The sequence below is a fragment of the Seriola lalandi genome, unplaced genomic scaffold, assembly GCF_002814215.2.
Source record: "Seriola lalandi dorsalis isolate HSWRI2012SDOR001 ecotype SW California unplaced genomic scaffold, Sedor1 jcf7180002054561, whole genome shotgun sequence".
Taxonomy (NCBI): domain Eukaryota; kingdom Metazoa; phylum Chordata; class Actinopteri; order Carangiformes; family Carangidae; genus Seriola; species Seriola lalandi.
The window spans coordinates 747030-760302 of record NW_019525114.1 but is presented as its reverse complement, the minus strand read 5'-3'; the positions used below and the strand labels follow the sequence as shown (position 1 = coordinate 760302).

General features: G+C 39.5%; 1 protein-coding gene across 2 annotated transcripts in view; it reads right to left on the bottom strand.

The window, feature by feature from the left end:
- The window catches only part of LOC111662324 (solute carrier family 12 member 5-like), a 154609-nt gene that overhangs the window by 125409 nt on the left and 15927 nt on the right, over positions 1–13273 (bottom strand). The window lies entirely within an intron of this gene.

Below are 13273 nucleotides of genomic sequence, written 5' to 3'. Positions count from 1 at the left end.
GGTACCAGGAGTGGGAGAAAGGGTAGAAAAAGAGGGATGTATCTATGATCCAGATGGAGGGAGGCTTGCTGTTGGGAGCAGCAGGGGATTGGGGCTCTCAGTTAATGTGACGGGCATGCTGGGTAAAAATAGCCTGGGGAAGCAGGGCAGGAGTCCTCTATGATGAATAATACACAGAGGAGGAGGGAGGAGGAGCAGAGTGTGGAGAGGAGGGGGCTCTGGTTCTCTTGGATAATAATATAATTAATTACAGGAATTCTGCTTTCTCATTATCCATCTAGTCTCTATAATGACAATGACAAATGATGCTGAGTCGCTTTTCTTACACTTGTTTATATTAAAAAAATGTCAATATTTGAAGGTTGCAGATGAGTCGACACATGCCATAACTCATGTGAGACCACAGAAGAGAGAGCGTTACAAACCCATTTGGGTCTTGGAGAAGTGAGAGGAGAAATGTGGGGCTTTTATCCCCACTATATCCACAGAGACACAGGGATATGCAGTAAGCTCTTTCCCTCTATCAAATATTCACACAGGGGAGAAATGCATTGTGCAACACGGATCCGTCTAAGACACTTTGTACCATGCATCAATACAGGTACATTTTGTTCTATAAATTCAACAGGCGGCTTCCTTTTAAATCTTATTTGTCAATGAAAAGCTCTCAGCTCCTCTACGAGCATTAACTTATAATACCAGACAATTATAATCCAGACAAGGAGGGAAACATAAATTAAGAAAGTGTCTGTGTGGACAACAACACCAGAGTAACATGCACAGATGTCAGAGAAGAGTAAATACAATGCACTGGATTTGATGATCACTTTCTCCATCAAACTCAGGTTTAAACTTCTTATAACCTTTCGTCAATGAATGAATGTGTCTGGTCACACTCCACTCACTTAATCGCACAGTAGAAAATATCACTCCAGAAAAAAAAAAAAAAAAAAAAAAAAAAAAAGGAAACCTAATCCATGTCAAATTCAACAATGACAGTGTGTTTCAGCCACAGTTCCTCATTGAATGCTAGCAGCAACGGCGCATTGTTTGAGCCTTACTTGTGGAAAATTGATTGCCACGAGCATTATGTTGCTGAATGAGTTTGTTTACCCTGTTCAGTTTACAAAAATGATGGGGGAGATGTTGCAGCCACTCAGTTCTAAACTAATCACCCCGTCTCCCGATAACACAACAAAACAATGACGATTTTGTCTCACTCTCAGTGAAAAAGGTAGACGTATCACGCTGTCCGCTGTTTGACTGACAATCTCACAGATTGACCATAATGCCTTGCTAATTGCCAGTTCAGCTCTGCGGGGTGGAGAGCTTTTACAGCCATGATGTGTCTGTACATATCTATAACAGTGGCGCACAGTAAATCTTTCATAAAACCATTGTCTATTAAAGAGAGGCTGAATGCATGTGGGTCTCTTGTGGTGCTCTTGAGTGAATGGCTTTGAAGGCAGCGTCTTGACTTGAGATTATGAAGCATTTGAAGATGGACAGAGTCATTGCTAAATCATCATATTCTTCTTAGTCCTTATTCTTAATTATTCTCTGGGACATTTTGTGGCTTCTATAGACTTCAAAGACTTGAATAAAATCTCTTCTGTGTGTGTACAGTATACACGTGCGAGTTTGTGTGTAAGGGGGGGGAGGGAGGAAAGTGTGTGGCCAAGGATGTTAAAGTGGTGCGGATCTACAACCAGAGGCTAAAAATGGACTCAAAGTGCTTGCCATCCTCTTTTCCTGCTGGAAGTGAAACCGACATTCAAATATTTAAATGACAATGCTGGTGTGACATTGAACCCTTTTAGCAGATTTACCAACTCAAGTAGAAAGAATGAAGGAAGCCAAAGTGAAAAGTTTAAACCAGTGAATAAAAGGAGGCAATAGAAGAGTTTCTGCTTTGAAATTTAAAAAGCTATTTATTTGAAGTTCTGTTTAGTCAAGCATGCCCTGCACAGAAAAACATCATTACACAAATATATGAAGCTTGTTTATCAAAACGCAAAGGCTACAAGATGATGCTAGCAGCTCTCTGCTGTTGCTTTTGTGGGCAGAGTGCACAGTGGGAAGTGTGCCGTTTCAAAATACTTCAAAATGGATATTTGAGTTTATTTGCGACTGAACTGAACCGACATTCTGTATCTTTACCATGAAATAGCTGTTTTCAATCTTTCTTTCATTCTGGTATGTGATCATTCTGCTCAGATGTTTGACGGTGCAAAGGATAAAGATGCCTATTAATGAAATACAACAATAATTTATCTAGATTTCGAAGTCTATTAAAGAATAAAGGTGACTATATTTTTCATACATAATAAATCCTATTAAAAGACCAAAATGTGCTACTCAAGCTGTCAATGCTCGTCTGCCTGTCTGTCGTTCTCATCCCCAATCTGAGGACGTAAAATTTTAAAAAGTCGTATAGGTCTACTTTCACCTTTAAGGTAATGTCCTAAAACATTTTTAAAGTAAAGTAATTTCAAAAAACTGCTGGACACGGGTGTTTCAACAGGAGGACATGGTGCACTTGTTTGAAACTATTTTCAGCCATGGATTAATATAAATGTGGTGCACTAGTGAGTATTTACAATTTTAATAGTCTCTGGACAACAATAGAGTTATATGGCACAGCGGAAAAAGATATATTGAGCTTAGTATACACAGCCAACACAAGATCACTTTAGTGTTGGCTTCGGTCTTTTCATGGGATTTGTAAACAGTAAGAAAAATACATCACCAACCTTACCCTTTAATATACAAAGTCACTGGTTGCAGTAACCATTTTAGACGGCCCAAACAAGTGTCTTTTAATATTGGGTGTTTGCCAATAGACCTATTTACCTACATTTACAGCTGAAGCTACTAAATCTGATACATGTTCCACAAGCTACTTGATCCAAATACATGAGGTCCTGGTTAAAAAAAGCTTAAATTTATGAGCTTAAATTACTAATATATAAGAATGAAATTGACACGATCTGCTAGAGAGAAGATGTATCACTCTGTTGAAGTTGTTGGAGCTACTAAAAAACACTAATGGTTTTACAGTGGTGTCACATAGTGAGGTGTCTTTTACCGCTAACATCTTTGGCTAAGTTCAATTTTTTTCCTGCTGTCAAGCTACTCATTTATTAACGTTAATTAATGACTGCTGATGCGACTTGATGCAAGCAAAGTTGGTCACTTTAACTGGCAAAAGTGACAGTAAGGGCGGCTAACATCAGTGATAATTAGTGTTGGAGCTCAGCGAATCGTGTACACTGGCAGATGAGGTGGACAAAACACAGCAGAGTACCATAAAGAAAGGATCAGGTTTTGATTGACATTATTTTAGCCACCACTGATCCATTAAAATACTATGCTGATCCTGAGGATTGGGAACTTTTAAAGGAACTTTCTCTGGTTAAATCAATGCAGAAATCCATATTCAGTATTGGATATGACAACTCGATTGACCCACATTTGAGCAGGTGATGGAAAGCCCTCCAGTCCAGCGAAATAAAAACAGTGGAATATACATTGTACTGCAAAATAGACCTTTAAAATAAATTTTTTTTTTTAAAAATCAGGATTGCCACACTCACCCATCTGTTCATTGTCTAAGAAAACATCTCTTCTTTGACTCACATACGAGCCCAGATACACACACTTGCAAACACACCTCACATTATACGCAAAGAATCAAAAACACAAACTCCTTTTCTTCTTTTCCTTAAAATATACAGTGGGAGTGAATAACACTGTAATAAAAGAACGCTGCAGTGGCTACTCAAAGGTTCGTCGTCTTAATTGTAGTAAAATCAGTGGGCATGTTTCACTATACCTCATCTTGACTAAGAACGCCGTCTGTGGCAAAAAGCAGTCATATTTCATCAGACTGCACATTAGACAAGAGGCAGCGACATCTGAAAACTGACTGCACACTAACAATAGAAATATGTATCCTCTTTTAATTCAGAATCCAATGGTCTTCTGACAGTGAAAACAGTTTAGTGATAAATATGTATCAACTTGGTGTATTTCTGCTTTTTGTTTTCATTGAAATTAGGTCTGACCTTGAACTCTGCAGCTTAAAAACAAAAATGCTGGAGTAAAAGAACAACAGGCATTTTCACAAAGCCAAAAAGGGGTGCTATCTAAACTAGCACAGCACATGCTCAGTTAACATCTGCCAAACCGACATGGTACGTAGCGGCACAAACATCTGTCAGGATGAAGAGAACTGTTGGTTAATCTGTCACTAGGTGAGAGATTTGAAACGCCGGTGGCTCGGGTGCCAGCCGCCGGGTCCAAAACAAGAGATTGCGAGTGCAAGTTGAGGAGCGAGCAAAGGAGTAGCTGGTTGTAGCGCCATATTAGCTGACCCCAGATGTGTACTGAACATCAAATCCTCTGCAGTAATTCCACTTGCTGCTCCAAATACCAACCGAGGGCTGCCGGTTGCCATGGCAACAGCACTCCTGTCCAATATTGCAAGCAGTGGATCTGCCAGTCTCACTGTTTCTCTCTCTCCTTCTCTTTCTCCCATCTCTTGCTCACTCTTCTTCTTCGCCGTTTTATCTTTGTCGCATGTGTAAATACCTCAGCATGGAATTGCTGCAATGTTTGCTGTTTTTATTTTGGGGGGGGGGGGGGTTGTGTGTGCCATGACTGGCCCAATGCTGATAGTCCATATTTATGGACCTTGCCTTTAATGCACTGTAAGTAGGGGTTGAGGGTTTTTGTTTTTCAGATGCCAGTGAGTACTGCTGGCTCAGATCATGTTTGATGTGATCCAACAAGATGACACATTAGCATTTGACTTTCAATCCTAATTTGCGAGGCTAGATTTGCGACTAATCGGATATCTATTGACTGTCCTTACACTGAGTATGATCCTCTTTTCTGTCTGGGGAGCAATGTCAGTTATATGGACCATTGGCCAAATAAGCTTCAACTGCATTATGTATTTACACACAGAATGGATGTCAGCGACTTCTGTGTATTTGCAGTGATGATGTAGCACAGCACAATCCTTCCTTGATTCACAACACTTTGATTTCTCTTCCAGTTTTCTATCTCTTGAGAACATTCCCCTTTTATGTGATTTACCAAATGGTGTGTGTGTAGCCTTTTTGTGCTGGTTCCTTTTTCTAATCAATCCACCATACTTTGCTGTCTAGTCCCAGATTCACCAGACTGTCCTTTTCCACTTGGCTGCTCATGTGCCAGGCTGTGGTGCCCACTGCCAGAGCTTTGCCCTCTTACAGTTCACCGCCCCTCCTCCGCCTTATGCTGCCTACACCAGGCACGCTCCTCTCACCTTGCCTGACTAACAATCACAAATATATGATAACGATAGTTTTATATTTGTTGGGTGCAAGTTCCTAAGTAAACCTTTAAATCTGCAACAGATGTGACATCCTACGTTAGGCTTTTCCAAAGTGTTTTTAGCTGATTTATGATTGAGGCTGTTGCAATTTGTATGTATGACTCTAAAGTACTTTAAGTCTACAGGTGCACACTGAACCCAGACACCATTTGACTTGGGAGTTGAGAAGAGTTAAATTATCATGCTACACAGTATGTAGTGTTCTCTTTCATGATTAAATATGACTCATTGCTTTTCTTTGCAACAATTCCTAATGGCACAAACAAAAACATTTTTATTAAATTCTTGCAAAATTAAAGTAGTCATCTGAAGTAAATTTCTAAAACTTATCATAGAACACATCATCTTGCAGCACAGATGTCAATAACATGTATGGGTGGACCATCCACATGCAGCAGACAAGCTTTATCCTGCATATCAGGAATATTGGTGAAATTGAGGATTAACATTGACTGTGTACACATCTACTTATTTATATTATATCTTTTATTTGGCATTTCTGCAGCATAAAAGTAATGCTGCATTAGCTGCAAACAGTGTCTCTTTGCACCATAACCATGGATGTACAGGCAACAATTAGTTGGATTATTCTGAAACTGAGGAAAACGAGTTATGGATGTTCATCGTTGAACAATGGAGTGGGTTCCTCTGATTACAACAGTAAAAACTGATCTATGTGGAAAATTGTGTCAATCAGGTTACGGGTCAATTTAGTGGAAAACAGAAAGAGTACTACCACAAAAACTCAGATGCCATTTGCATCTGTTCACAGCTCATTATCTGTTCATACCTGAATACAACCCTGTCTCCTAGAAAGTATATATAGTACTAAGCCGTTTTCCCAATTTTTTTTTTTAGTGAATAAAGAGTTAAATTTATGTACTGTACCGGAGTCAGAGGGAGGGTGTACAAAGCACACAACTGACTCCACTCCACAGTGCTGTCTGTGGTTGTAGGAGAGATTGTAGTTTTGGTTAAATGTTGTATCTCAAGTCACGGCAATTTTTTTTTTTTTTGTATCAAAACAGATCACAATCTTTCCCTAATCTTAAAAAGAGCAGTGTGTGTGGAAACATAAACATCAAAATGTATGTTTAATAATGCTGCTGTCACTACCAGCGGATATTGTACTGCAAGATCAGATATTTGACATATGAAATAGGTCGTCAGTGAAAATATTACTCATGTTCAATATCAACATTTTTAAACCTTGCGAGGCAGTTGAATTTCTTGCAAGCAAGAATCAATCCTGCAAGGCTGTTTGGTTCAAACCAATCAGCGTCCTATGAGGCAGCAACTACTGGCTGCAACGGGTGAGTCTTAGCTGTTCATTAACAACGATGGCAGCAAAGAGGTTAGCATAGATGCTACTATAGCATCAGTTATATCAGAACTGGTGTTTCGTCATTGAAAGTAAAGCAAAGATCGGCACTGACGGCTTTTCCTGATGGAAAAGATGTTTTCGCTCTTCTCCTGACTGGCTTCGGGAAGATGAAGTCTGATTTATCAACTGTCTGAGCTAGTAGTGAAAAAAGTGGGAAGGATGCAGAATCTGATTGGTTGAAGTTAGTCAAGCATTCTGCTGAAAGCGAATTCAACCGTCATTTCAATTAGTGTAGAATAGACTGTACATTAACATGCATTACACAATATGAAAATACTGTCTGCACCTGGAGTAACTAGACTAATCCTTATATTTCTCACTGTGGGAACCTGCATGCTGCGTTGATTGAACATCAGCCTTAGGTCATGCTTAAACATAACAACACTGGACAGATGTTTCAAAGCTCTTGCTTAGATCGCCCCGGCCACTGGGAATATCTGGCCAAGAAAACACAGCCATGTCTTAATCTGCTTTCACAGCTAAGCATATTTAGCCAACAGGATTACAAGCATGACCATCACAGCGTGCACGTGTCAGTGGAGAATATGAAATCAATGTTTGGCGAATGCATAAGCCTCTTATGGATCCACACGGGAAAAGCACATACCAAATTATTTTGAGGTGTGAGGACTGGTGTCCGAGTCAAACAAATGCACTTTCAGAGATTTTAACAGCTCACTAATTAGCGTGGCCGATTATTCTTTCATTAATTAACTTGTGTTTGTTCAGGGGTGATAAACACAGCCTTAAGGAGAAGCCGGCGTAAGGTCTGAGGCATGAAATTTACTGTACAGATGTGGCACAGAAACAACCCCCTCTTTAAGTTGCATGCAAGTCTTAATTGCAAAATGCAAAATTCTTGAATTGCAGCCGAGGGCATAAAATTATCGACAGTGAACATGGCAGGACTAGAATCTGAACCTGAGGACTGACAAAAATTCACTTCTTCAGGTTTTATCTTAAATTGATAAAGAACATTTTGGATATAAATAAAAATAATTATGATACACTATTTGATTGCAAACCACCAATAAAGAAAATAAAAATAAAAACACAGAAATTGTAATTTAATTTAATTTTGGTTGTCCATAGCAACAGCTTAACACTACTCTGCTGGATTAACACACACAGAAGTAAAACCCTCTCCTCATCTGCTCTGAAGGTGCAGCTCTCAGAGTGTGACGTGTGGAGCTGGGATCCTACACACAGGATAAGAGTAGGCTAGTTTTTGTACTGCTGATCTATGACAGAGCCAGATAGCACAGTAGTGAGATGAATCACTCTGTAATTCTCCCACATTGCATTCTCTGCCAAGGAGAAGCCAAATCACACCAGCACGAGGCAGAAGCAAAGGAACTCCACTGAACACGGTTTCATCAAGCATTAATGAAATCTTCAGGAGCTCTTGTGAATTCGGCTTTTAAATATCAAAACAACAACATTTATCAGATTTAGCTTTCACATGCATCACTCAACTCAGTCCCACTTAGAGTGCAGAAACCTTCCTCTGTAAAAAACAAACCAAAAAAAAAAAAAAAGAATATCTATTTTAAATGGTTTCCTTGACTACACGGCATCCTAGGCACATCCGTTAATAGCACACTGTGACGTTGATGCTGGTTTCCTTCCCTGAATAATGGGAGAGAAAAACTGAAGAAAATGTGAACGTCTCTGTACAGGGATTTTTTTAAAGCCTTTTAGAGGAATTAGAAAACAAAATGTTTGACCGCTAAACGGACTATTGGGATTCAGCAGTCCAATCCATAGCACAGGGTCGTGTAGGAGATTACGGCTGACGAGACCTTTAGCCATGAAGAAAGAGCGGTTTTGTGTTGAGCTTGCTGAGGCGTCAGGGAGGAAGGTATCAATGGGGACACAGTTCCAGCAGTGGCACCCAGAGCATTGATATTTGCAGTGTCGAACCACCTCGGGGGCCGTGATGCTGGGTATGAGGAAGAGCAAGCGGTGTTCTTTTCAGCAGGGCTCGAAAAGTGATAAATACACTCACCTGCACATCTGACTCAATAGAAAGCCGTTTGGAGGTTCAATTGGTCTGGTTCAATTCAATTAGAGGTGTACACAAACAGCCCGGACAATTGCACTTGGTCAATGTAAGCCTAATACCGAAGGACAAGCCTTCATGCACTTCAAACGCCTCGTCACTACTTTCCCACTTAAGGGGAAAAAAAACAAAAAAAACAGGCAATTTCACACTGATACACACCTACACAGATGGTGAATAGTCACACGAAAAAGAGGGAGTGAGGGATGTGGAGAGATAGAGATAAAATGAGAGAGGAGTGAAAGAACTGTGAAATCGACAGTAATGGCTTCATTAGAGGTTTACACAGCAAGTGAGGGAAACAAATGATATAAATGAGTGGAAATGAGAATAATATACAATAGAAAAATAATGTATTTGGTGCTCTAACGTGCATCTTTGTGTGAATTTTTCAGCCTACATTTCTGTGATAAGAGCAGGTTAACAACAGATTCATTGTTTTGCACAATTCTAGACTTGTATGGCTTCAAAAACCATTAGGACACAATGGGAGATTTGCTTGCAGCTATACGCGACATTGCCTATCTATAACAGCAGCTTCCTTCACCGGAGACAAAATCAATTTCAATTAAAACCAACACTGGCCAAGACGGGCCCCCACTTCTGGGCTGAGAGACGGGCGGAGATAGCGAATGACAGCTTCAACATAAGCTGCTGACAAGCACACAGGGCATGTATTAATTTGACCCAGAAGTTAGGAGCAGATGAGCACTTGGACCTGCTCGACGCGATTAAAGCTTCAACGATCCATTGATCAGAGCTCACATAATCCATTTCCTCATGGGTGACCTTTCGAGTTTTGTCCTGAATTCATCTTTTAATCACATCATTTTTCATTGCTTCGACTCAAGCCAGTGAATGCACACAAAATCCATATGGGTAACGAGAAGATCAAGCCTGGGTAGAATTATTTTTTTTCTGCCTTGATCTGATTTTAAGCCAAAATTTGGTCTCTGTAGTCAGGAACAGTTTTACCCCCCCAGCTGACGCATTTAATGAAGTCTTTCTTTTCTTGATAATTTTCAGGTGTGCAAAGACAAACACATACGGATCAGGAAACCAATTTAACAGTCAGAGACAAGGCGGCATCAATTCACAAGCAAACATCCAATTTCTTTGTGAAATTTATCAAAAAATAAATAAATAAATAAATAAACGTTGCTGTCAAAAACTGATTTTACGGGCTGAATCTCTGCGTGTCCCTCCGTGTGTTTGTGCTGTCAGTGTGTGCACCTAGTTTTCTCCAATCGCATACCTACTTCAAGCAGGCTGAAGAAATGTCAGACTCTAGCCTGTAGCTGTTGCCCAAAAATTTGTACATCACATTTGCAGTCTTCAAAACGTGCACATTCAAATATTCCACCACTTCCCACCTACTCATTTAAGAAGGCAATGAGATTTCTTAGGTTGAGGAAAAAACTAAAACTGTGACCTGCTTCATTTACAAGGACAGTGTCGTTAAAAAACACAAACTTAAAAAGGTGCCCTGTGGAGTTTTCTTGTAATCTCATCTGTACATTCATTGTTACTCCCCAAAATTCATAGTACACATTTTATACATTCACTGGTGGCACATTTCTCTCTGCGCTTGAAGTTATAAATAAGGAAATGTTTTACATCTTTTTTTTAAGTTACTCAAAAATAGTAATCAAATGGACTTTTAATCACAGTATATTACTGGATTGGACCATATATGTATAAAATTATCTGAGAGAGAAAGATTCATGCCCCTATATTTTCCAATTCTTGCACAAATGACACAAACACGTAGATGACTTATATGATTTAACCCTGCAAAAAAAAAAAAAAACAACCTTATACTCTGTAACCTCTGTTTACTGTTAGACCAGAAAGACAAGTGATGTCATACTTTACTTTTGGATTTCACTCACTGAGTTTTCAACTTCAACGAGACAGGGTGTCTGAATAATTCACAAGAGGACACAAGACAACAACACTTCGTGTACACCAGCATAACTCTACTTTGTCATCAAGTGAATAACAACTCTTGGTTATTAGTGCCTATACTTGCTACAAGTTGTGGGCCTTTCAGTCAGTGCACATAACATGTCACGTACAGTATGTCATCTGGCATAAGTGGGTAATGCGTGCAAACTGTGACAGGGCATTGTGCAGATCTCCAGGGAAGACAAACCGTGACCTTTCATGGTCTTGGGTGGCCATGTTGTCAAGCTCCTCATGTCAAGTGTACAGGAATCCCCACCATCTCCCCCCACTCACTCTCACACATACACACACACACACACACACACATTCACAGATATACTATTGTTCACTCATGCAAATACACACACACGCTGCACACACAGGCATACAGATATACTATTGTTCACTCAGGCTAATACACACACACACACACACAGGCAACCACCCCCCAATCATGCAATCCCTTTCATTAATAAACTATGCCTGTGCCTGGAGAGGAGTTCAAGCATGAAAGACAAAAGCATTACGTAACGCATACATGGAATTCTAAATCACAGGCTCGGCTTTGGGTTTTCACAAGTGGGAGTGTTAGCCTTAAATAGCTCAGATTATAACGACGGATGCTTCACACTGGGTTTGCCTCATCTAGACCTGCATGCTTCTGTGAGGGACGGGCTAACGTGCTGCTAACTGCCTCCAGAAAGTGAGAAGCAAACGGATTCTAGACTAGACTTTGAAAATAGACGTTATGTGCCCTTTTCTTAAAAGGACAATGTTGGTAATACTCCATATTTTTCTTATATTGACAAAACCAACAATGAATTGATTTTTCTAACAGGAACTGCATGTGAAGACGAGGCCTGATAAAGCTGCTTATTCCTCCGTGCCACAGACCTCCATTGTTGTCCGAGAACGATTAAAAACATAGGGTGCCATGTTTTTTTCCATTAATTCATCAAATACAGCCACTGTAGTTTTTTTTTTTTTTTTTTAAAAGGCAATCCCACAGAAACCGTCTTTCTGCTGTAAATACTCACTACAGCACCAAATGTGTATTAATCCACAGCGCAGAGTAATCCCCAACAAGTTCACTATTCGCTCCTGTTATGTTTCCTGAAAACGACATTCGCCAGCTGTTTACAGAATTATCTTATCCTTGTATAAAAATGAAAGTCTATCTTTGAGACATAGAAATTGATGTCACAAACAGGGCAAGGAACTCAAAAGTTATACCAATCACTTTCAGTTATTTTTCACTAGATTGGGTTTTTGTACTGAACTGTACTAAAGCTGAAAACAAGCTCATTAGATATTTGTACTAAGTTAACTTCAAGGTTTTCTATCTCTACCTATGACAATAAAGCCAGGTCTGCACCCAATAATAAGCATTATTATTAGGGGGGGTCCAGATAGATATGGTAGAAGAACAATTTTAAAATTGCCAGTGTTACCAAAAACTGCTAAAGTTCAGACTATTGAGACACAATTTTATCATTCTATAAAATATAATACATTATTTGTAAAAAAATTAATTGTTGTTTGATTTTCCAAAACAACATCTCTTTCCTCCCAAATGGGTTTTTTAGTTGAAGTGTTTTACATGATGAGTAATACTGCATTCATTTGGCAGACACTTTTGTCCAAAGCAAATAAACAAGTAAAAGTTTTCTCAAACATCCGCAGTGCAAATCAAATACAGGTCTCAGTTGCAAGTAGGGTGGTAGGTTAACAATAGCCTGGCAAAACTAACCAGCAACATACTGACGGGTACAAAAACAAAAAAAACCCACACTGTAAGAAAACTGATCAACTAGGACAGCTATTAAGAAAGCTAGCAGATCGCAGCCCTGCTCTTTGCTAAATTAGCTATTGAAACCAGGACCAGCTGAAACAAGGGATCTCGTTAACTGAGTGTTTTCTGTCACTGACTGACCTTTTCAACAATGACTGAAAACTCTGAAGGCTGTCCGTCATTTTGACAGATTAGGAAACTAAGTGCAACCTACTGCAGTGTCATCAATCCACAAAGCAACACCGTCAATAACCACATGCAGACCACCTGTGGTAGACTGGTAACTCCAGTCTGGCAGCAGAGCACAGGTTCAGCCTGAAGAATCTCCTCTGCCGCCCACTGCGTTAAAAATCATCACGTGGTGATGACATGAAAAACTAACTGGTCACTGTCTCTGTTCATCTTTTATCTACAAGCCTTTATAAATACATAATCTCTCTTTGTTCTATAAATGAAATGTTATTGTGATCAAGTTGTTTTTGGAAATTAAATGCTTTTAAAGAGACTGTCTCATTACCATTACAAAATCAAAATAACGGGTAATAATAGATTATGAATTTTTACAACCCTGTGTGTAAAAATGACGGACAATGAGAAACTCTGACGCAGCCACTGGTTGAAACTTGTAACTCACCACACATGCTGTATTTACACCATACACCACAGATGAAAGCACAACAGTAGCATCAAAACAGCTCAAAAAAC